At 47.1% G+C, this 21,467-nt stretch overlaps 1 protein-coding gene across 1 annotated transcript in view; it reads right to left on the minus strand.

The window, feature by feature from the left end:
* CYRIB (CYFIP related Rac1 interactor B) overlaps window positions 1–21,467 on the minus strand; it is a 91,338-nt gene that overhangs the window by 23,292 nt on the left and 46,579 nt on the right. The window contains exon 3 of the mRNA XM_081949878.1: window positions 13,789–13,820. The gene's annotated coding sequence lies outside the window, so the exon portion shown is untranslated. The remainder of the gene's footprint in view (window positions 1–13,788; window positions 13,821–21,467) is intronic.

Consider the following 21,467-nt stretch of genomic DNA (forward strand, 5'->3'; position numbering starts at 1 on the left):
TTCCCTCCAGATCAGCTGGGACTTGGGAGGCAGAGAATAGATAGGGGCGGGGCCAGCCAGAGGTGGTATTTACCGCTTCTCCGAACTACTCAAAATTTCCGCTACCGGTTCTCCAGAACTGGTCAGAACCTGTTGAATACCACCTTTGATTAATAGCCAAAGCGTACATTGAGGAGGTGGACAAATTGTTTCTTTAATGCAGAGAAGAAAGGCGTATAACACAATACAAAGAAAAACCTATAACATCTCCAAAATAATGTTTCTCGGGTCATTTTACCACTGAATCTGAGTTGAATGGCAATATTTCCTTCTCACCAAGTGGCTTTCATAATGTTCTGCTACCCAGAAAATATTTATCACGTAGTGAGAAATGTTGAGTGCGATCCAGTTTAGTCAGCAGCTCGTTGTACGTTTCACTTCTGGAATCATTTTCCTTCACCCACAAAAGGTAGGTTTATTTTTCACAGCAAGCCGTGTTAAGGAAAGCTTTGGGATTAAGATGGATGACACCCCTGAAATACCTTCCTTTTAGGTCGAAGAATCTTAAACGCCGACAATTTAACAAGATGTCAAGCCTATGCTTTAAGGCAGTGTTTCCCAACCTTGGCGACTTTAAGTCCTGTGGACTTCAACTCCCAGAATTCCCCAGCCAGCATAGCTGGCTGGGGAATTCTGGGAGTTGAAGTCCACAGGACTTCAAGTCGCCAAGGTTGGGAAACACTGCTTTAAGGGTATCATGTTGAGACAAATGATATTCTGGGAAAATCGGCAGCGTGAAACTCGGTGCAGGAAACCATCTGTTGAAAAAGCAATTATTGGTACATGAATAGGGAAAATCTTGCTTCCCCTTCCTCCCCTCAGTTCTGGGGCAGACTGCATGCATTAAGGTTAAAAAAAAGCAGGAGGATGAGTTTCTAAAGCTTTCCTATATGAACTCTTAAGGTCAAAACAAGTTTGGGCGATTAATAAACCAGCTGCCCATCCGAAATTAGAATCTTTCAACATCATGGAGCAAGGATATAAAATTAAACCTCGGTATTCATTAGAGTCTCTATTCTCTGAACTAACTACTCACCAGTTCCCACAGCTTAATGATGCAACCACAGTAACCATAATGTAATATTGATTTACGGGGCAAAGTGGGAAGAGAATCCCCAGTGCAGCAATAAACAAGCACTTCTAGCGGGCTTCTATATTAATACAGCTCTCTATATTTATAAAGTATGGTCAGATGTAAACGCAAAGGGGAGGAAAACACATCTCCCCCCCCCCCCCCCCGCAGCCCTACAAAGAAACTACCATCAATGAATGTTGCTTACTGCCTGCTATTATTTAGCGGCCATTCCCTCCAGCCGCAACAGGTGTAGCGACGGAAGGAGGAAGATGTCGGCAGCTCCACTGAGAAATCAATAATTTTACGTGCCTTCTGTCGTTCAGCTTTTACCATTCCAGTTGGAACTGAAAGGAAAACCAACCACTCCTGCTGTTTTATAGTATTGTAACTCTACTGCGGGAAGTTACATACTCTAAGACCGTGATGGGGAACATGTGGCACGCAGAGCCCTCTCTGTGGGCACGCCAGCCGTCGCTCCAGCCCAGCTCCAACGTGCATGCGCGCATGCCTCCCACCGCCCAGCTGGTCTTATGAGTCTCTGAAGTGCATGCGTGAAGGGCAGGGCGCATGCGGGGACGCGCATGTGCATGCGTGTGGGAGCACGTGTGTGGCGCTTGCATTGCATTTGGGGGGGTTGCATGCGTGCGCACACACACACACATACTCGCACCTCATTTTGGAAGGCCTTCTGTACCAACCCGGAAGCCAAACAAGGCATGGGGTTGCCGCATGAGGCCCCCCATTCCCCGTTTTGGACCTGGAAGGCCTCCTGCTATCAAATTTCCTAATGATCCCTAATTAATTCATAAATATCGAGTCAAGTTTGCAATAGAAAACCAATAATTTATTAGGTGCACCATAGGCAATATCTGTTCGCAGTCAAGCCTGTGCTTTTGCTACTGAACTTTACACCTGTTCCTACTCTACCCAGTCTGTGTTATAAATCATGTTTAGACGCACCCCTCCCAAACCGTATGCATGGAATGCACTTTCACTCATTCTGTCCCTATGACAACATGGAGAGTTGATACCTGCACCAACCTGGAAGCCAAAAATGGGTGATGGGAGTGCAGGGTGCAGGGCGCAAGCGCGAGGGGGTGCTCATATTGCATTTTGGGAGTTTACACATGTACGCACTTTGGGCACTCAGCACCAAAAAGGTTAGCCATCGCTGCTCTGCTACCTTTGTTTTTCCGAAAATAAGACCGGGTCTTATATTAATTCCTGCTCCAAAAGCCACATCTAGGCCTTATTTTCTGGTTAGGTCTTATTTTCAAGGAAATACAGTACTAAATGGGTCTGTCTGGTTGCCGATCTTACCTGGGGCTTATTTTGGGGGTAAGGCTTATATTACAAACAACCTGAAAAATCATGATAGGGCTTATTTTCCAGTTAGATCTTATTTTGGGGGGAAACACAGTATATAATGCAGCAGTCCTTGACTTACAACCATTCATTTAGTGAGGAATCAGAGTTACAACAGCACTGGAGAAAATGACTTATGACCTTTGCAGCATCCCCACAGTCATGGGATCGTAATTTGGGAGCTTGGCAACAGGCATGTTTTTATGACAGTTGCGGTATGCCCGGGTGAGGGGATTTTCTTCTGTGACTTTCTTACAAGCAAAGTCAAAGGGGAAGCCTGGTTCACTCAACACCCGTGTTATTAACTTAACAACTGTGAAGATTCACTTAACAACTGTGGCAAGAAAGTTCATAAAATGGGGGCAAAACTCACTTAATAACTATCTTGCTTAGCAATGGAAGTTTGGGGCTCAATTGTGGTCATTAAGTTGAGGACTACCTGTAGTAGGAAAGCATACCAGAGAGTTTCCGCTTCCTCCAACCCTTTCCCATATTTTTTTTAAAGGCTGCATTGCTAATAGGTAGCCAATTTTGGAAGTTTTTAAGTTAACAAAGCTTGAAAGGAAAGACATGAAGTCAGAGGCTACAAGTACAAAAAGTGTTCCTTTGGACTCTAACTTAAGAAGAGATAAATATACATTCGCTCCTGATATTACATCATCTGACAATGGCCAATAAATGCACAATTTAAAACTGGAATCTGCTGAGATGGATTTACATACGTTGCCACCCTTGGCCTATATATCCAGAGATTTTGAAATTATTTCAATTTAGTGAAATAAAGTTATGGTCCTTGGGATGGTCCAAATTACTAGTCCTCTACACCTGTAGGATTTAGATGGTTATTCCTCTGTCCTGTTAAAAAAAAATGACGTCTTACAAGATTACAGATTAACAGAGTTAGAAGGGACCTTGTAGGTCATTTAGTCTAACTAACACACACACACATGAACGAACGCACACACGAATTCAGACTGGATGCTGAATCTGGTACCAGATATCAGTGAATTGAAATCTTGTGGGTATCTGGGCCTTCCAGACAGAAGGGAAGCCATGGGTGGTCACTCTTGAGAATTCATCACGGTTTTGCTTGGCCTTACATAGTTTCTCTTGCCCTACCAACAGCAGCAGGGTAGAAATATATGATGGGCTTAAATTCCCAGAGCCTCACTGCAAAGGAGACGGAGGCAACATAACCTTGGAAAACAAAGACAGATTAACCGAATTGGAAGGGATCTTGTACTGTAGGTCATCTAGTCCAACACACACACACCCCGCTCAAGCAGAGAGACCCTACACCGTTTCTGACAATTGGCAGTCTAATCTCTTCTTAAGAGCCTCCAGTGATGAAGCTCCCACCATTTCCAAAGGTAAACTGTTCCACTGGTTGATTGCTCTCAATATCAGAAAATGTCTCTCCTTGATCAGCTTCCATCCATTATTCCTTGTCTGGCCTTTGGGTGCCTTGGAAAATAGCTTGACCCCCCCCCCTCTCTGTGGCAGCCCCTCAAATATTTGGAAGACTGCTATCATGCTCCTGGCAATGGTCCTTCATTGACAGAAGGCAAAATGTATGAACACTATAGCTCTGGTTCGACGAAACTGAATAATTTTCCTCTTAAGAATGAGAAGGTATTCATCTATTTTAATTCTTTTTAAAACGTTTTATTTTTAGGCACTAATTCTCATTATCGGATGCTGTCTGATGGGAGACATTTACAGTCCCAAATGCCAATGACCGTGAGATTCTTACCACTGGTTGGTCCGGATTATTCACCAAGATATCAGCCAACTCTGCCTGCGGCCCCCTATAAGAACAGGCTGCAGGAATCAGTGGGAAATACTATTTCCAACTTGACCTACTTTCGCGAAATTAGACACATGGAACGCTGCATTTGATTACAATGACTCGGCCCATTACAGCCTTATGGGATTGTCTGATGCAAGGGGCCATGTCAAAATCAGACAGGCAGAAAGCTGGGGCACATTTTCCAAACAAGAATTGCACGCATGGCCTTCCTGCTGGATGCATCTGACACATTTTAGTTTGGGCTTAATTCAAAGGAAGACGCAATAGAATTACAAGATGTAATACCAATTCTGAAGCATCGGAGAGAACTCCCTTAGGGGTAAGAGTACTTTAATAATGACTTTGTCCCCGACGCATGGCTCGGTGAGTGATAACAGACCCCCCCCCCCCCCGCCTACCGTCCAATTTCAATGCTTTTGGAAGAAAACACCCAAGATAAAGAAATCTTCTTCAAAGGATCAAATTAATGAACTGCAAAGCTATTCTGTTTTTTTTTTCATTTGAAGAACCAATATTTGAAGGTAGTATGGCAGTTTTTCTATAAACCAAGCACGTGTACATAGACCTCTCTATTTCTATTTCCTAAATGAAATTCAAAACACAAGAGATCGAAAGCTGACTAGTAGTGTGAAGTGTTAATACCATTTATAATGCCTTGGTAAGGCCACACTTGGAATACTGCATTCAGTTCTGGTCGCCACGATGTAGAAAAGATGTGGAGACTCTAGAAAGAGTGCAGAGAAGAGCAACAAAGATGATTAGGGGACTGGAGACTAAAACATATGAAGAACGGTTGCAGGAACTGGGTATGTTTAGCTTAAGAGAAAGAAGGACTAGGGGAGACATGATAGCAGTCTTCCAATATCTCAGGGGTTGTCACAAAGAAGAGGGAGTCAAACTATTCTCCAAGGCACCTGAGGGTAGAACAAGAAGCAATGGGTGGAAACTAATCAAGGAGAGAAGCAACCTAGAAGTGAAGAGACATTTCCTGACAGTTAGAAAAATGAATCAGTGGAACAGCTTGCCTCCAGAAGTTGTGAATCCGCCAACACTGGAAGTCTTTAAGAAGATGTTGGATAGCCATTTGTCTGAAACGGTATAGGGTTTCCTGCCTAGGCAGGGGGTTGGACTAGAAGACCTCCAAGGTCCCTTCCAACTCTACTATTGTATTGTATTGTATTGTATAGTATATTTGTATCACTAGGGTTGCTTAGATCTCTCCCTCCCTCAACCCACATGTACAACAAGGATAATGAAGCTGAAGTGCAGTATGGAAGGATGTAATACCAATGAACGGAAGAGACTGCCAAATGTTTAAATCACAGAAGCCAACAGTGATCATGAGTCAGTTCCCATAATTTCTAATAAGGAGTAAACAACGCACAGACAATAAACTAGGTATGTGTTTTGATGTACCAATGGCATCCATCCAAACCACCTACCAATGGCATCCAATGCATGGAGCCCTTGATTTAGGACTGCAATTGAATGTCAGAGGTGAAGAAGCTTCTTGGATGAGAAGTGAAATGTCTTCAAAAGAAAAAAAAACAAGGAAGTCCAAGTTGCCTCCTGAAAAAGCACTTTTGGGACAACCTGGATGACTGAGAATCTCTCTTGACTTTTGAGCTATTCAATTTGGGACGAAGACCCTTGGAATGGTGTGGGAATAAGGAATGGATTTCCAAGAGGAAGAATTTCAGGCTACAGGAACCAGAAGCACAACTCAGGTGACCCTGAAGACACAGCTAAACCTCCAAGCGGCTTCAAAGGATGCAAATGACCAGCTGCCTGCAAGGAATATAAATCCTTCCATTCCCCACTGTCCTGTCAGAGCTGAAGAAGCTTCTGGGATGAGAAGCAAAACATCTTCAAAAGAAAAAAACAAGAAAGTCCAGTTGCCTCCTGAAGAAAGCACCTCTGTGCAATTGAATTGTACCAAAGTTTCCACTGCCAAGCAAGCCAGTTGTTAAGTGAGTTTTCCATCATTTTACAACCTTTCTTGCCACAGCTGCGAAACACTGCAGTTGTTAAGTTATGAACCCTGTCGTTAAGGGAGTCTGGCTTCCTCATTGGACTTTGCTTGTCTGAAGGTCACCAAAGGTGATCATACAATTCCGGGACACTACACCCATCATAAATACATGCCAATTGCCATGCCTGTGAATTTTGATCACATGACCATGGGAATGCAGCAAGGGTGACTTTTTCCAGTGCCGTTCTAACTTTGAACAGTCACTAAATGAATGGTTGCGAGTCGAGGATTGCCTGCATAGCTCAAGCTATCTTCGCTCATCATGTGCGCAAATTACATGCTACTCTGCGCTGTTCCCCCACATCCTTCAAAAATGAAGGTGTCGGCATGGGGTACAACATAAGGAAATTGAATGTAAATTGCAAATAATGATTTGGAAAGAAGGATTAGAAAATTTTGTTATTGAATATTATGGATGTTTAGCTAGAATAAGATATAAAGATTCAGTGTTATTGGAGGATTTTAGAAATAGTAAATGAAATGCCAGTATGTGGTTATGTATTAAATTTTGGTATATTTTATGATGAAGGACGTTTAAACAATTATAGTCAAATGTAAATGGAGGTATGATGATGATAACATGTATAAATATCTGAGTTAAAACACTTGAGTTAATATGAATTATGCTTGATGACTGTGGAAGAGATGCATGAAAGCCTTTTGTAACCAACTGATACACTTTCTACAGTATGCAAAAAAGGAAGATTTTATGTGTTGTGTTTGTTTTGAAAACAAAAAAAATAAAATAAAAATAAAATAAAAAAACAAAAAACAGAATGAAGGTGTCTGTGTATACTGTGCACACAATAAAAGCCATTTTATTTCATGTAGCTTTTAAGTTGCTTTCAATTGGATGTGCACTATCCAAACTCTAAGAGGGTGGCTGACTGCATTATTTTAATTTGGATGAAAGACCATTTTGAGAATATTTCTATAGTGACCTTTTTCCTTGTTTATTTCCAAATGCATCAATCTGTATTTTTTAAAAGAAAACAGAATGTCATTCTAAATTTAAGGAATTGGATCGGTATAGGATTGTCCCTGATTATGGAGATTATTTTTTTGCCACGTGCAGAGAATCTACTGAACATATAAAATCCTCAATTGCACTGTGCTGAGTAGTACATGCCCTTTAATTTATGAGCGTCTTGATGTTCACAAGTTTCTTAATACCAAATTTCTGAGCTCAATGGTAACAAAGAAAAATACATATTGTAGTCAATTTGCATTCAGCATTTTAATCATGCATTCAATAAGCAAATGGTAAAATTCTTGACGCCTATTTCTTTATTCTTCTCTCTATGGCTACTTTTAAAATCTTAACAATGCAAAAAGGATTACCTCTTTCCTAACCAAAGTTGTGATGCAAGGATTACAGCTTTCTCTCAGTTTAAAAAAAGATAACTGTCACACACTCGAAGCTTTTATCAGTGATAAGAAAAAAGGAAGAATATATTTCGTGCTTTCAGAACTGTACAGCAACATGTGCCTACAAAGCCCATTTGTATGAGCCTACAGGAGGATTTCCATAATTTATTAAAAAGAATACACAAACGCACCGTATTTTTCGGAGTATAAGACGCTTCGGACTATAAGACACCACTACCTTTTTTGGGGAGGAAAACAAGAAAATGATGGATGCCTCTTGCCTACCATCATCCATCGGTATTCCAGGATCCCCGCCACCCGGAACCTGCCAAAAATGCGACCCGCAGAAACCAAAAACAGGGAGCGCGGAAGCCAAAAAAGTGACGCACGGAGGCGGCAATCAGCAACAATGTGCTGTGGGGATCTCCACATACTAGAATGAGTCTAAAACGGAGCATATGGAGGCCCAAAATTATAAGATTATATTATATTATATTTATATGCACACACACTGTATACACCAAAGCCCAAGCCTCCAGCAACTGCCTGAGTGCAGTAATACTTAGCAATATTATCTCAGAGGTATCCCACGGAAGCAGAGCAAGCAGATCAAGAAGATATTAAGACATTTTTATGAGAAGGAGAACCCTCTCAATTTTCTTTATCTAAATTAAATCTAATGTGAAAGCTTCGATTTCCAGCTCTAACAAAGGAACGTATTTTGAATTGTTTCTTAAAAGAGTGCAGGGGGGTGGGGGACATTGTGGGCACAATTGGAAAGCTTTCATGTTGTGTCCTATTATGTCATGGCAGAGACTTAGTTCTATACTTAACACCAGTTCTACTAGACACTAAGTTAATTGCATTTCAAAAACTGCAAAGATAAATATTTATTATTTGGAAGTCATAGGTAGACTGGAGCAAATTAAAGGTAAAGGTTCATATGTGCTAGTCATTCCCGACTCTAGGGGGCGGTGCTCATCTCCCTTTCAAAGCCGACGAGCCAGCGCTGACCGAAGACGTCTCCGTGGTCATGTGGCCAGCATGACTAAACGCCAAAGGCGCCTAGAATGCTGTTACCTTCCCACCAAAGGTGGTTCCTATTTTTCTACTTGCATTTTTACGTCTTTTGAACTGCTAAATTGACAGAAGCTAGGACAAGTAACAGGAGCTCACTCTGTTACGCAGCGCTAGGAATTCAAACTGCCGAACTGCTGACCTTTCTGATCAACAAGCTCAGTGTCTTAGCCACTGAGTCACTGCGTCCCTTTTTGGTGCAGCTCACTGTTACTCAAGTGTTCAGATAATTTGATTGACTGCAAAAAAAAAAAATCCCTATGGACTGCAAGGTGAGAAATGGAATTACTAGTCCCATTTTCTTCCTTTCTCTTCTTTGGATGGATGGATGGATGGATGGATGGATGGATGGATGGATGGATGGATGGATGGATGGATGGATGGATGGATGGATAGATAGATAGATAGATAGATAGATAGATAGATAGATAGATAGATAGATAGATAGATAGATAGATAGATAGATAGATAGATAGATAGATAGATGAATCCAAGCACTGAGGAGCTCCACAGCAAATAATACAGGGCAAGAACAACGGAGACACAATTTAATCTAGATATTGAAATAAGAGGAAATATTTGCTAGACTTTTGTTGTGGTGGGGAGTGAGGAAATAGGATTCAGCAACACTTCCTCTTTAGCAACTTCAGTATTTTTTTTTTTACCTGCCATGGTCAGGACCTGCACAAGAAGAACCTATTTTAATGGTGAAAGAGCAGCAAATGACATTTCAACAAAAGTGATAAAAGGAGAAATATCCACTCCTTGAACAAGACGGAAAAGCAAAGAAGAATGAAAGCTGTTCCGTTTCTGAGCTTGTCTGCACATCCCCCAACTTCAAATTCCCAACCAGCCACCTGAGAAAAGCACGCACAACTACCACACTCCCATCAGCCTAGTGCAGTGATGGCTAACCTTCTTGTTGTTGTGTGCCAAAAGCACAGGCGCATGCAAAGGTGCACGCCTACACCCATAATGCAATGTTCCCACACCCCCTGTACTCCATTTTGGGCCTAGAAGGCCTCCTGCACCAACCTGCAAACCAAAACGGGACGCAGGGACGCTATGCGAGGGCCCAAAATGCAATGAGCATCCCCCACACACGTGTGCACCCCGTACACATTCATGCGCACATCCCCCACATATGCCCCACCCCCTGCACATGCCCAGCAGGGACACGAAGACCACCTAGCCGGCGGGAGGCATGCATGCATGTGCGATGGAGCTGGGCTGGGGCGACAGCTGGCCTACCCGCAGAGAAGGCTCTGCATGCCACCTGTGGCATGTGTGTCATAGGTTCGCCATCACAAGCCTAGTGGGACTACCTGCCATCGGAGCTACAGTCTCTGGCAAGGATCATCAAGCTTACCTAACAGGAGAAAAGAGCTACCCGTTGCATCCGGTTTCTTAAAAAGTAAAATCCAGACTGTAAAATGTACTGAGCGTAATAAAGGAGAATATTTGTAGCTCACGGTTGACATGATTCCTTGTCACTCTCTCAGCTTGGTTGTTTCCTTGCAGACGTTTCGTTACCCAAACTAGGTAACATCATCAGTGCTGGTAAGCAATGCTGTTTGTTGCCAGTTTATATTCTAGTGGCTTGCCTGTCAAGTGGGGTGGTGGACTTAAAGAGATTCAGCATCCAGATCAGTGTAAATTAACTCCAAGGTTAACATCAGGCTGACAATCAAGTAAACTATAATCCAGAAGCCAACAGCAAACAGCCCAACCAAAGAATCCCTAAGATCAGGGGTGTCAAAGGCCGGGGAGATCTGGCCTGTGGGGCCACCCTGGAAACAGGCCCACGGTGCCTCTGCCAACCGAAAACAAAGCTTGCAAGGGCCGTGTGTGCCTCCCACCCCCTTGAGTTCGTTTTTTTCTGGCAGAGGGTTGCAGCAGGCTGTCGCAGCCGAAAATGGAGCTCGGGAGCCCATTTTTGCTGGCAGAGAGCTCGGGCCGCCACAGGCACCCCCCCCCCACACACACACAAGTGACATGCTGACCACGCCCCCCCTGCCCCCCCCCAAAAAAAATCAAACACAACCTGATGCGGCCCTCAATGAAATGGACACCCCCTGTCTAAGACCGTTCCTACCCACACTGATGGGCAAGTCCCTAGAGTATAAACTGACAGCAAACTATGCTCTTTACTAGCACTGATGATGCTACCTAATTTGGGTAATGAAACATCTGCAAGAAAACAAGCCAGCTCATAGAGCACCAAAAGCCCCTCACGTACTGAGCACTTTGGAAGACAAGAAGCAAATATTGTTTGCTCAAGTCCCTAAAGAATCTTCGTGCTTTTAATACTTCTTTAAATGCCTAAAAGCGATACCCGGTGTTTGGAGAGTGTCAAAGAGACAGGGGCAAAGACTGATGCACTTCCTTTTCACTCACTTTTGAAACTGGTAACCGGCCACGAACACAGGCAAGCATTTCCTCTTCGTGAACTGCACATAAAAACCTGGCGCTTATTCTGCACCGTACAACCATCTCTTGAAGTCAGCCATTAGAATTTGAATTGCGCGCAAGCACAGACACACACACACACAAAACCAGCCATTGGGGCTAAAGCTACTTTGCAGCCCAGCTCTTGCAGGAATATGAACTCCTCCAAAATCAAACCCGACAGAAGCCCACTGCCTACTGTGGAAGATGAATTTGCCAAACACTTTCCGCCACTACAAGGTAGTCCTCGACTTACGACCACGACTGAGCCCAGGATTACAGTGGTAAGTCACGGTGGCCGCTGAAGCAAATTACCGCAATGACTGGGGCCTGACTTTTAAGCTTTTATTTGCGGTGGCTGTTTAAGCAAACGGGCCAGATAAGGGAATGTGGGGATCGTTAAAACAAATCCTTTATACTCAGTGAGCATTTTTTTAAAAAATCAGAAACTAGAACCAATCACGAGAAATTGGCAAAACTACATTGTCCCAAAGATGCTTTTTTCAGGAGGCAACTGGACTTTCTTCAAAGAAAAAAAAAAACAAGACAGCCCAGTTGCTTCTTGAAAAAGCCCCTTTGGGACAACCATGACCTGGGTGACTGAGAATCTCTACAGACTTCAAAACTGCATCGAAAAATCGTGATTGTGGGATGCTGAAAAACTGCCATAAATCAACCCAGTTGCCAAGCACCTAAAATGCAACTCCATGCCCATGTGGGGTGAACATTGGAACACTGGAACTGGGTCATGAGTACCTTTTTGGAGATCTATTGTAACTGCGACCATCACTAGGCGTTAAGCGAGGACTACCTATACGTGTTTCCTAATTGGCAGAGACCATCAATATACGTTTCCACAGACCTACAGGTTCAACTGTCTCAGTTCTTTGGTAATGCTGTAATATAATTTCATTCACTAATCTATGTAGAACGCTAACTCCTAGCCCTCCCCCCCCCCAATAATTTCAGAGTTAAAAATGGGGGGGGGGGGGGGGATAAGACACAATTGTCTTTACCTAAAATCAAAGTAAATTAAGCTACTGCAAGAAATACTGTTTATGTCATAAGTTCCAGACCTATATACGTGGCTGCAAGGAATGGGAATAGTTGAACAAACATTGGGTGTCAGATGCAAGATAAAACAAATGTTTTGAGTCATTTGTATCTTGCGCTACACATCCTTCCTTATTCTCTTTTCTATTGCTGACATCTAGTGGCAAATTTTAAGTGTGCGGCTTTAGATTGGTGCAAGACACTAATGACTACAGAATAATATGCTCATTAATAGGAAAGTTTGAAAAGATATTAAAAGCAATCAAAGTGTCAGTTCTCTTCAGTGTGAATAAAGCATTACTGTTTTTAAAAAAAAAAATTTATGGCAATAAAAGCAATTCAAGTAAACACAAAGCAGGAATCTTATAAATAATAGGCAAGAGTTTTATTTAGGGAGATTTGAAAATACCCCCAAATCAGAATTCATTTTTTGGGACTTCCAATGTTCTGTAATAGAATGGAAAACTGAAATTGTGCTATGGCTACACCTATAGCATTCTTTTTATCATTTATCAAATATCAATGACATTTGCATTTGGACTAGGGGCGACCTGATAGCAGTTGTCCGGTATTTGAGGAGCTGCCACAAAGAAGAGGGGCTCAACTCATTTTGCAGAGCACCAGAAGGAAAGACAGAAGGGATGGAAGCTAATGAAGGAGAGAAGCAATCTGGAATTAAGGATACATTTCTTAACAGTGAGAACAATTAACTAGTGCAGGGGTGTCCAAACTTGGGAACTTTAAGACTTGTGGAATTCACCTCCCAGAATGGCTGGCTGGGGAATTCTGGGAGTTGAAGTCCACAAGTCTTAAAGTTCCCAAGTTTGGACACCCCTGAACTAGTGGAACAGATTTCCTACAGAAGTTGTAGCAGCTTCATCACTGGAGAGTTTTAAGAAAAGACTGGAGAGCCACCTCTCTGAAACGGTATGAGGTCTTCCGCTGGAGCAGAGGGTTGAACTAGAAGACCTCCAGGGCCCCTTTCAGCTCTATTCTATTTTATATAGGATTCTATTTAGGATTAATTTTTACTAGCAGGTCAACTGTACAATGAAATGCAAACCAAGTTGCATCACATTTAGGTAAACAGGATTTACAGCGTCCTAATATTTGTGAGAAATCCTACATCATATCTTGCGGTCAGCATCTTTTGCTTTTTTAAAAATGCATTATAATAAATAACTAAATACTTAAGTCATGGAGAGTTCATTATTCTGTGTAGTAAGAGAGCTGCAGGGAAAGCCAAGTAAAAGAAAATAGCACGTTAAAAATGGAAGACATGTTTATTTATTCATTTACTGATTCAGGAAAGGTAGGTGTTCTTATGCATTAAGGTTGCATTATGTCTCACTTTAAGAAAAAAAAAGAACAATATTGCATTAACAACTGTTTTAAAAATGAGCTTCCAGATACCATCCCCAAACCAAATGTAGGTAACAACCTTCACTGCAAAAATGAAACAAAGAGCAAGGGGTGGTGGGAGAAACAAGCATTTACTGTGTAACAAAACAACATTCTCACCTTCAGCCAGTGCTGCTGTTTTTGTTCCCAATCTAAAAATATAAAAAGAGGAAATGACCATTGGCTTACCTGAAGGGTCCTTTTCTGTACACCGCGGGAGAGTCCAAGCAATGGGTTAATTCAGTCTGCTTGCCCTTAGGACTGAGGAACTATTTTTCCTTAAGCCACACCTCCTCCTGGTGTGCTCAATCCCCCAGAATTCTTTGAAGGAGTCAGTTCGTGCGGACGGAGCGAAGCGTCCAAGATGATGTACTGTTGACACGAGGAACCCGAATCCCGGCCTTGAGAGCCAGGGTGGGTTGGACTCTCCCGCGGTGTACAGAAAAGGACCCTTCAGGTAAGCCAATGGTCATTTTCCTGTACACCGCTTGGAGAGTCCAAGCAATGGGACATACCAAAGTTATTGTCCATCTGGGTGGGCAGAAGAAGGCTCCCGGGATTCGGTCTCTGACACAACCGCCTGGAGCACACGCCTGCCGAAAGACGCCTCAGCCGAGGCGAAAATGTCCAGTTTATAGTGTCGCACAAATGGAGAAGGAGAGGACCACGTAGCGGCCCTGCAGATGTCCAGGATCGAGGCCTGGGTGGCCCAGGCCGCTGAAGTAGCAGCACTTCGTGTGGAGTGTGCAGTGATGCCGCGCGGAACGGCTTTGGATTGACTTTCATAGGCAGTCGCAATGCAAGCGCGAAGCCACCTGCCAATTGTGGAGGAAGTGACCTTCTTCCCTAGGGAACCGGGCTGGAAGGAGAGGAAAAGAGCCTCTGATTTCCTGAATTCCGCAGTACGAGCGATGTAGACCTTCAGGGCCCTCCTGACATCAAGATTGTGCCAGGATCGCTCTCTGGGATGCGACGGATGAGGACAAAAATTTGGCAACACAATGTCTTGCGCTCTATGGAACCATGAGTTTACTTTGGGGGTAAAGGTCGGGTCCAGCCTCAAAATGACCCTGTCAGGGTGGATGACGCACAGATCCTGGCGAACAGAGAGAGCCGCCAGCTCCGAAATCCGGCGAGCTGACGTGATGGCAATCAAGAAGGCCGTCTTCAGCGTCAGGAATCGAAGAGAAGTAGTGCGTAAAGGCTCGAATGGAGGGCCAGAGAGGGCCCGCAGGACCACGGACAGCTGCCAAGTAGGATAGCGATGAACGGTGGGAGGGCGAAGGTTAGAAGCGCCCTTGAGGAAAAGACGCACCTTCGGGATTTTGCTGAGAGGCAAAAGGTGGTCGCCCGACCAGACAGTAGACAAAGCCGCCACTTGGCGTCGAAGGGTGTTCGGGGCCAGGCCCTTGTTGAGTCCCGCTTGAAGGAAGTCAAGCACTCTGGGAACAGGCGCGGTCGTCGGCTCGATGAGCAGCTCCTCACACCACTTGGCGAAGGCGGCCCAGGACGCATCATAAATCCTAGTGGTTGAAGGGCGTCTAGCCGCCTGAATGGTGTTCACTACCTCCTCCGACAGGCCTTGGTCTTTTAGTTGGTCCCCCTCAAGTGCCAGACGGCCAACTGGAGCCACTGGGGCTCTGGGTGAATCACGGCCCCCTGGCTGAGGGAGATCTGGTCCGGAGGAATGCGCCACGGAGGAGACACCGACAGGTGGACAAGGTCGGCAAACCACGACCTGCGGGGCCAATGCGGGGCCACGAGAAGGACCTCTGCTCCCTCTGCGATGACTTTGGAGATGAATTGAGGAAGGAGAGGCAGGGGAGGGAAGGCATACAGTAGCTCGCGGGGCCACTTGCAACGCAGTGCGTCTGTCCCCTCCGCCCCCGGGGTGAAGAACCGGGAGTAGAAGCGGTCGAGCTGCTTGTTGTCCCTTGACGCAAACAGGTCTACGGCCGGAGTCCCGAATCTGTCGGACATCTGGTGGAACAGGCGAGGGTCCAGTTTCCACTCCGCAGGATCTATGGTCGTCCTGCTCAGCCAGTCGGCCTGTGTGTTGTCCACTCCGGAGATATGGTCGGAGCGAAGGGATTCCAGATGGCGCTCCGCCCAGCGTCCCAGGGACTCCGCCTCTCTCATCAGTGCTCTGGATCTGGTGCCGCCCTGACGGTTGATGTGGGCCTTGGTGGCCACATTGTCCGTCATCAGAAGCACATGTTGACGATGGATGGGCCGGCTGAAATGTCGCAGGGCCAGGCGAGCAGCTCTCAGTTCCAGCAGGTTGATGCTGTAGCTGGATTCCACTTGGGACCACTTGCCTTGAACAACCAGGGACCCCATGTGGGCTCCCCAGCCGGAGAGGCTGGCGTCTGTGGTGATGATCAACCTCTCGGGTTCCTTGAATAGGTGGCCCTTGAGGATGGCCGGAGACACCCACCAGCGGAGAGACCTCTTCACGTCCGGGGGAACTCGAATCGGCCTGGTAGAGTTGCTCCTGGATGCCCTCTGGTGCGGCAGCAGCAGCCACTGAAGAGACCTGGAATGCAGGCGGGCCCACGGCACGATGGAAATGCAGGAGATCATTTTTCCCAGCAGCTGCGACAGAAGGACCACTGGAGCCTGCCTCAAGCTCAACACCTTGTGGGTCATGGACCTTAGACCGGTCAACCTGTCTCGGGAAAGGAAAACCCTGCACAAGTTGGTATCTATCACCGCCCCCAGGTGTACAAGTCTGTTGGTTGGAGTGAGATGGCTCTTCTCTATGTTTAGAGTGAAGCCGTGATTTCTGAGGGATCTCATAGTGGTTTGGAGATCCCGAAGGGCCTGCTGCCTGGACGACGACTGGATCAGGATGTCGTCCAGGTAGCACTGGAGCCTTATGGGCCTGCGTCTTAGCTGAGCCGCCACTACCGCCAGCACTTTGGTAAACGTCCGAGGAGCGGACGAGAGGCCGAATGGAAGAGCTTTGTACTGGAAGTGGCGACCCGCATAATAGAAGCGCAGGAACTTCCTGTGCTGAGGACGGATGGGGATGTGGAGGTATGCCTCTTTGAGATCTATAGATGTGAGAAGATCTCCCTGTCGAATCCCCGCCAGAATGGACTGCAGAGACTGCATCTTGAACCTCCGGTAGGCGATATGCCTGTTGAGGTTCTTGAGGTCCAAGATGGCTCTCCACCCCCCCGAGTTCTTTGGTACCAGGAAGAGGATGGAGTAAAACCCCTTCCCCTCTTCGCCTTGGGGAACTGGTTCCACGGCCCTGATGTCCAGGAGATGACGGACTTCCTGGTCCATACGCTGCCTCTTTTGGGGGCAGGACGGGACAGGGCACCGGATGAAGGTCCGAGGGGGAAGGGACAGGAATTCCAAGGAGAGGCCTTCCCTGACTGTCTGCAGAACCCAAGCATCCTCGGTGTTCTGGGCCCAATGGGAGGCGAACAGCTGGAGGCGACCCCCGATGGGCGCCAAGCCCTGGCAGTCACTTTGACTTACGGAACGGCCTGTTGGAGGCCCCACCGCGGTTATACTTGCGGAAGCCGAACTGCTGCCTGCCTCTGTCCCGAAAGGGCGCTCTGTCTTGGGACCTGTCGCCCTGCTGGCCGAAGGACCTATTAGAGGGAGAGAAGGAAGAGGCAGAGGTGGAAGGCTCGGAGGCACGAAAGGACTGCCTCCTAGAGTAGGGAGCGGCCTTACGTTCCTGCTTTTTATTTAGAGAAGGTAGGATCTTCCTCTTGTCCTTGGACTCAATGAGGAGAGGATCCAGGGACTCGCCAAACAATTTGGACCCCTTAAAGGGGGCGGAAGCCAGTTTCCATTTGTTTTTCTGGTCCGCTTGCCAATGTCGGAGCCAGATCAGTCGACGGGAAGTTATGTTAGAACCGAGGGCCCTGGAGGCAAATTTGGTGGCATTGAGGGACGCGTCAGCGGCATACTGGGAGGCCGCGATTATTTTTGACACGTCCTGGTGGAGACGGATGTCTCCCGCCGGGAGCTTGTTTAGGAGCTCGCGCAGCCAGATCACAGAAGCCCTATTAAAAAAGGAAGCGGAAGAAGAGGCCCTGATGGCCCAGGCAGCCGCCAGATGGGTCTTGTGGCACGCCTTTTCCGCCTTCTTGTCCTCCGCCTTAAGGCCTCCCAGGAGGTCGGCCGGTAGCGAGGAGTTGGAAGTGAGCGCAGCGATGGGCGGGTCGACAGTGGGAAGGGCCAGAAGGTCCTCCAACACTGGCTCCATAGTATAAAGCTTCCTATCTACCCCACTGGGAGAGGATTGCGTGGCTGGCTGAGCCCACTGGCGCTGGATTAAGTCGAGGAACAGCCCCGGGACCGGAACCAGCTCTTGCTGGGGCGCTGGCACATCAAACATGACCGCATTGGGATTAGCCGGAGGGGCATCATCCGCCGGCGCGGTCGGCTTGGGCTTGATCCCCACCCTGGTGGCAGCCTTGACCTTGTGAAGGACCGATTTAAAAAGGCTGGGCTTGAAGAGACCCGCAAAGGCGGGCGCTTCGGGGGGAAGGTCCTCGTCGTCCGAGAGGCCTAGCACCTCCGGGTCAGGGTCCTCAATGGCAGAGGCCTCGCTGACCACCGAGGATTCCAGGGAAGGATGGCGAGCACGCTTGCTTGGGGGCGGAGCTGCCTGATCGGGCTTGGGACCCCTAGGGGCCGCTGCGGTAGGGCTTTTAAATTTCATGGCCTCCGTGATGCCCTTGGCAATGGCGCGGGCCATTAGCTCCTGCATGCGGGGCGATAACTCCTCAGAGTCAGAATCGGGATCCAAGCCCTCTTCTAGGGGGGGTGAAGCCTCACCCTGCATATCGTCTATGCTAGCATCCCCAGGGGGAGGAACCTGTTCACAGGCCCAAGAAGGGACCGGGGAAGCCGGCTCTGCAAATGACCTATTAGGGGATAGGTCCTGGGATTCCACCTCCTCGGCGAGGACCGACTGGAGATCTTCCCGGGAGGGAGGGGCTCCTGAAAGGGACTGCACCCTGTCTGCCTGGCGTCTGGCCTTCTCGAATTGCTTGTCAAGGGCCCGCTGGCGCCTTTCAGCATCCTTGGCCTCAGCTACCGAAGGGGTTCTGGAACGCTGTTTCCCAGAGCTACCCCCACCACTCTTGCCCGCACCCCCACTCCCCGAAGAGGAGGAACCCTTGCTAGGGGCCTGCGAGAGGCTCGGCCTAGCGTCTTGGGAATCGGGAGGACTGGGCAGGTCCATAGTCAATGACCACACAAGATGGAGCAAGGCTATGATAAGGCAGAAGGATAGATATAGACTGGGTGCTGTAATGGGAAACAAAACGAAATGATCGTTAAAATTGCCATATATACAATTAATCGAATCAATACTATGAAATCATCCCATGTTTCACACCAGTCGGAGGCCCAGGGGTAGGATTGGGGCCTGCACCGAGGTGCAAGGCTCCGCAGGAGAAGCAGGGAGGAGAATGACTATAGAAAAAATCTTCAGGCCTGCGCTTACTTAGGCCTCCTCCCTGAGCCGGTATGATGACCGTTGGAATGGCACAGGAACCAGCGCCGCTCGCAAAAATAGACAAATGGCGAAGGTGGCGATCCTAGCCCGAGAAACCCTTGCTAGGCCCTGCCACCTCCAGCGGCCTCCTGACAACGAGGCTGATGCAAAATGGCGGCCATGGCTGGGCGCGCTATTTTCGCGCCTAAAAATGGCCGCCGCAACAGCGTGGGGCTAAGGGAGAGCGAGGGGCGAACGCGCCTCGCAATGGCGACGATCGCCCACTCCTCCCTGCGGCAGAGGTCCTCTAGCAGGCCGGGGAGCGAAAAAACTTCGACGAAAATAACAAACGAGGGGCCTGGGGACTTAGGAACCTCGCCGCTGCAGCCGCGCCGTTTTAAACGACAAGCGGCAGGCCTCCGAAGCCGTCCCAAGAGGATCGGCTGAGGGGCACCCCCCACCACCTTGTAGCTTACCTCCTGGCCTTCAAGTGCAGATTCTATTGAAGAAAGTCGCAGAATTGAAGAGAGAAACGTCTCACGAGGTTGGGGAATATTAGAGAAAAAACTTTAAACGCAATTAGAGAGTCCAAGCCAAAAAAAAAAGATCAATTTAGCTCAGAGCTCTAACTAAATACGTCCAAACGGGCTGACTGAGGAAGAATTCTGGGGGATTGAGCACACCAGGAGGAGGTGTGGCTTAAGGAAAAATAGTTCCTCAGTCCTAAGGGCAAGCAGACTGAATTAACCCATTGCTTGGACTCTCCAAGCGGTGTACAGGAAAATGAAAACACGTCCAGTCAGTTTTCAACTAACACTTTGTCTGTTTTTTTCCCCCCAAACAGAACATATTTTTAGTCACACCCGAGTACCCTCAGCAAATGCGCTAGGGTTTAACAGAAGCGTCTATATATCAAATTTAGCACATTTTCTATATACAGTGGCTATCCTAAATATAATTGCAGATACAGTTAAAATATTTTTAAAAACGGGAGTATATTTTGGCAGATTTCTCTCCCTCAAAAGAATACTAATCTGGCTGTGGAGGGAGTGACTATGTCATAAATGCTTATCAGCCAATTCTTATTTGGAAGGCGCTTGGATGAAATCTAATCACGCAATTTACCCAGCTTAAGCAGAAGGTCTTAATGCTGATACCATCAACACTTGGTCACATATCAGGATGTGAAACCAGCATTTGAAATAAGGATGCAAATAAAGGCTAAGTCATTTCCCCTCTTTCTCCCACTTCACCGTCTGCAATACGACAAGAGACTTTGCTGGCATGTAGGGCACCTATTCTTTTTCATACTGTTCACGTTTAGCATGCATCAAGGAGGCTTCAAATGGGAGGAAGGTGGAAAAGTATGGTTGAGAGGTGTAAATCAGCTCACAACATACCAAATCAACTATTTATATGGAAGTTCTATGCCAGGGGTGTCAAACTCAAGGCCCGGGGACTGGATCAGGCCCGCGGAGTGCTTAAGAGTTGGCCCACAGGGCCGCCCTGGAAACCATCAAAGGAGTGGCTCGCGGTGCCTCTGCCCGCGAAAACGGCGTTCGGGAGGGCTGCATGCGGCGCTCCCAAGCTCTGTTTTCACTGGCAGAGAGTTGCAGGAGGGCGTTGCAGACGAAAACAGAGATCAGGAGCCCATTTTTATTGGCAGAGTGTTCGGGCCACCGCAGGTGCCGCCAGCGCAAGTGAGGTCAAGCTGACCACGCCCATCCCCCCCCCAAGGAGTGCTTAAGAGTTGGCCCACAGGGCCGCCCTGGAAACCATCAAAGGAGTGGCTCGCGGTGCCTCTGCCCGCGAAAACGTCATTCGGGAGGGCTGCGTGCGGCGCTCCCAAGCTCTGTTTTCACTGGCAGAGAGTTGCAGGAGGGCGTTGCAGACGAAAACAGAGATCAGGAGCCCATTTTTATTGGCAGAGTGTTCGGGCCACCGCAACACCGCCCCGAGTCCCTTTTTGGGAGAGGGGGCGGTTTATAAATCCAAAGAAATAAATAAATAATAAATAAGTGAGGTCAAGCTGACCATGCCCATCCCGCCCCCCCCCCCCAAGGCCAAACACCAACCCTGATGTGGCCTCAGTGAAATCGAGTTTGAGTGCCCTGTTCTAAGCACATAGTGAGGCAGCCATTTAAAACATCTCACTGCACATGATCCAATATATAGTGTATGTCTGGGAGAATTGACGGACAGCAAAAGTAGTTTAAATAGACAAACCATTTGCACCTGCAGCTGGAACATCACCTAGTAATTTCAGAAGCAAAGAAGCATACAATATGGCCAAGAATCTCACTATATATCCTGCAAGGGGATTTGGGCT

Source organism: Natrix helvetica (assembly GCF_964273705.1).
Source record: "Natrix helvetica genome assembly, chromosome: 4".
Taxonomy (NCBI): domain Eukaryota; kingdom Metazoa; phylum Chordata; class Lepidosauria; order Squamata; family Natricidae; genus Natrix; species Natrix helvetica.